Here is a 3,788-nt window from a genome sequence, read left to right on the forward strand (position 1 = left end):
GGGGGCACCAACGGGTCACCCCCTGGCCCACGCAGTGCCCTTCCCCAGGCCCCGGCCCCGCCCTGCCAGGTGGCAGACACTGCAAGGGCTTGTCGGGCACCCAGTATGTGCCCAGCCTGGTGCCCACGTGGCCCAGGACCGCAGTGGCAGAAGGGCCTCCCTGGACAGCGGGCGAGGGTTTGGGCAGAATGAGACACGGCGGCACCCGGAGCCGTGTCCCTGGCGAGCGTCCCACCGGTCAGCTACTCTGGTCTCACAAAGAACCCAGTGGCCTTAAGGTCGGCCGCCCTCCTCCGCCTTGGGGACCGGTCACTGGTCACTGCATCCTGCTCTCCGCTGGGCAAGACCGGCTGGACGCGACCCGGCCTGACCCTCTCCACGCCCCTCCCGCGGGTCCCCACCACCCCGCCCTGGGAGGCGGTTAATGAATGAACACGAGTCACCTCTGCGGTCTCCCTGCTCTTCAGCGGGAGACGTGAATGCCATGGTGCCCAGACGAATGAACGCATGATACAGGGACACACGCCACCGCCTCAGAAATCTCGACAGAAAGAAAAGAAAGGCCCCTCCCCTGCTGAGCCCCCTCCCAGCCTTGCCGCCTGCCCCTACCTCTGTGAAGCCCCCAGCGCCCCCTGCCTGGGACGACCCGTCTTGGGCCCTCAGTGACCGTCCCTTCCCCCTGGTGGGTGGGGCGCGTGTTGAATGAAGGCGTGTGAATGAACAGAAAGCCACCGAGTGCCGTGACAGAACAGGTTTGTGAGAAGGGACATCTCTGGGAGCCTGGACGCCACAAGAACCTGGGCCCTCAGCTGAGAGTGTTAACAATAGAAGTCATTAAAAAAGTTTCTTTAACGGACGGATGGAAATTCCCTTTATCAGAAGGAGCCGCTGTGAATCAAGTCGCAGGAGGGCTGTGTCCGGCCAGGGCTGCTTCAGAGCAGAGCGGTAGGTGGGCCCCTTGGGGATCTCCCTGGGGAGAGCCTGTGGGTGCCTGGGAGGCCCACCCCGGGCCCGTGTGCAGGTGGGGTCTGGTGTCACAGAGACTGCCGCTGGCAACTGATTCCTGGGTTTTGCTCGGAACGCCCTTGGCCAGTTTGTCCTGAGGCCGTTTCGGAAGGCAAGGTGCTTTGGCAGACAAGACCTGTGGACAGGTGCAGGCCCATGCCTTGCGGAGGGGCCAGGGCCAAGAGCCTGGCGTCAGAGGCCGGGGGCGGGGAGAGCCCGCCCTGCACCCCCGCCCTGCACACCTGGGCGTCTAGTTCTGCCGTGTGGGAGCCGCCAGCCCTTTCGCACTGCTGCAAAACCCCACATTTTAAAAAATGATCTTTAATTGTAGTAAACATACAATGTTACATCGAGTCCAGGCGCACAGGAAGGTGGTTGGACATTTATGTCCCTCACGAAGTGACCCCTCCAGGAAGCCTTGTGCCGTCTGACAGCACACGAGTGAATACAATGTTATCAGTGCGTCCTCCACGCCCCGTGACTCATTCTCAACCCCTTCCTTCCCCTCTGCACCGGCCGCCACCCCCTCCGGTCTGACCGCGCCGGCTTCTCTGTATATGTGAGTTTCATCCCGTTTTGTTTGCTCATTTGTTTTGTTTTTCAGATTCTGCACGTAAGTGAAATCATACAGTATTTGTCCTTATGCGAGTGTTTTTAAGCGATTCATTATTATTATTTTCTCTGTCTGGCTTATGTCACCTGGCATAATACATTTCTCCAAAGAGGACACACGGATGGCCGACAGCCACATGAGAAGATGCTCACAGCACCAGTCACGGGGGACATGCAAAGCGAAACCACAGCGAGATGCCGCCTCACACCTGTCGGAAGGGCTGTCATCAAAGAGTCAGCAAACGACAGGCACTGAGGAGGACGAGGAGCAAGGGGCGCTCGGGCACTGCTGTGGGGCGGGGGGCTCCTCAAAAAAATTAAAGCCAGAGCTACCGTCTGACCCAGCAACCCCACTCCTGGGTGTTCATTCAAAGAAAACGAACACACTGATTTGAAAAGACGCGCGCACCCCCATGCTCACTGCAGCCCCATGCTCGCTGCACCCCTATGCTCACTGCACCCCCATGCTCGCTGCACCCCCATGCTCACTGCACCCCCATGCTCACTGCACCCCAATGCTCACTGCACCCCCATGCTCACTGCACCCCCATGCTCACTGCAGCCCCATGCTCACTGCAGCACCGCTTACAGCAGCCGAGGCACGGAGCGGCCTCGGTGTCCGCGGGCAGGTGACTGGACGAGGAGGTGCGCGCACAGCGGAATGTTACTCGCCTGTGGAAAGAGAAATCTCGCCACGTCACCCCATGGGTGGACCTGGAGACTCTTACGCAAAACTGTGGAACACGTGATCCCAGGCCCCGCTGTCTCGGCCTGGGAGGGCCGGAGCTAGGGGGAGGCGGGCCTCAGGGTGCCGGCTGGTGGGGAAGGGCGCCGTGGGATCAAGTGCAGGCTGGGGCCCCGGGGGTGAGCGTCACACTGCACCCTGGTGCCCGGCCTGTTTCCGCCAGGTCCTGCCCTGGGTCACAGCCCCGGTCTGTCCTTTGCCAGTGAGTCAGGGGCTGGGGTCTCGTCAGGCTGGGTGATGAGCTGCCCGCCCAGTGGCCGGAGCCAGGCTCGGGGCTGTCACTGACACAGTCAACCTGGGGAGCTTTGAAAATCCGACCCCAGGGGCCCACCCAGACCTTCAGACACCCTGGGCTGCCAACGGCCTCCAGGCAGTCCGAGCGGGACCCCAGGCTGTGCACCCACAGCTTAACCCGCTGGCGGGGGCGGGACGCCTGGGAGCCGCAGAGGGACGTCTCGGGCACAGTGGACAGGGGCTGGATGTGGAATCTGCTGTTAGCAGCGGTGGGGCGGGCCGATCCACTCAGCCTCCTGGCAGGTGGAAAGGGGGGCCGTGCAGGCCCTACCTGCAGGACAGCGTTACTATGACAGCCCAACGAGCTGCGCCTTCCGCCCTGCCCTGCAGATGCTCCCCTTAGTGCTGCGGCTTTAGGAAGACACGACGGGCTGAAGGCAGGAGGTTTGTTTTCAAGGCGGGGGGTGTCGGCACCCACAGGCGACCGAGCATGACAGGCTCAGCCCCACGGGCGAGCACCTGCAGAGCGGCCTCCGGCCTGATGAGGCCTTCCCCAGGCACGGCTTGGCCTCTCGGCGGGGGGGCGGGGGGGCCGGGGCAGCGTGGTCCTTCTCCTCTGCCCGTCTCTGTCCCCAGGGGCTGACCCCGACAGGGAGGAGGAGGGCTGGAGTGGCCCTGTGGCAGAGGCCCGGCTCTGGGTGCAGCCTCTCAGATGTCCCTGTCCGAGTGCAAGAGCCCGACCTCTTTTTTATGGCGAGAGACCAGGAGAATCTCGGCCAGTGGGTCTGGTGGTTCTGGGATTTTCCCAGAGAAAAAACCGCAGGCTTTTTGGAATTTGATACGAGGAATCGAAAGACCAGCTGTGCACTCACCTGACCACACCTTTGGCTGGCTGTGGTTTCTGTCTAAACCGGAACCTACGCGGCTACTTCATCCCTGCGTGTCCCTCCCCGGCCCACCCGTGCTGTGTGGCAAACCTCCCCCGAACCCCGATGAGTGTGGGGCTCAGGGCGGCCGCGGCCTGACAGGGACAGACCCTGGGGGCCGGCTGCACCTCCTGACCGGCTGGGGGCCCTGGACAGACCATCCCTCAGGCCATGCATAGTGCACTGTCCAGGCACACTTCCTCCGCAGGACGCAGAGGGGTCCAGGAGGGACATGCCGCCCGCTCCTGATACCTTCGTATTGGACA

General features: G+C 62.6%; 1 long non-coding RNA gene across 1 annotated transcript; it reads left to right on the plus strand.

Annotated features, from left to right (window-relative positions):
• The first annotated feature begins 143 nt into the window (after positions 1–143).
• LOC107196443 lies at positions 144–1,962 on the plus strand. The gene is made up of 3 exons (XR_001517843.2): positions 144–945; positions 1,337–1,564; positions 1,729–1,962. It is a non-coding gene; the product is annotated as an uncharacterized LOC107196443 (long non-coding RNA).
• The last annotated feature ends 1,826 nt before the right edge of the window (positions 1,963–3,788 follow it).

This window comes from Pteropus alecto, unplaced genomic scaffold (genome assembly GCF_000325575.1).
Source record: "Pteropus alecto unplaced genomic scaffold, ASM32557v1 scaffold339, whole genome shotgun sequence".
In the NCBI taxonomy this organism is placed as follows: domain Eukaryota; kingdom Metazoa; phylum Chordata; class Mammalia; order Chiroptera; family Pteropodidae; genus Pteropus; species Pteropus alecto.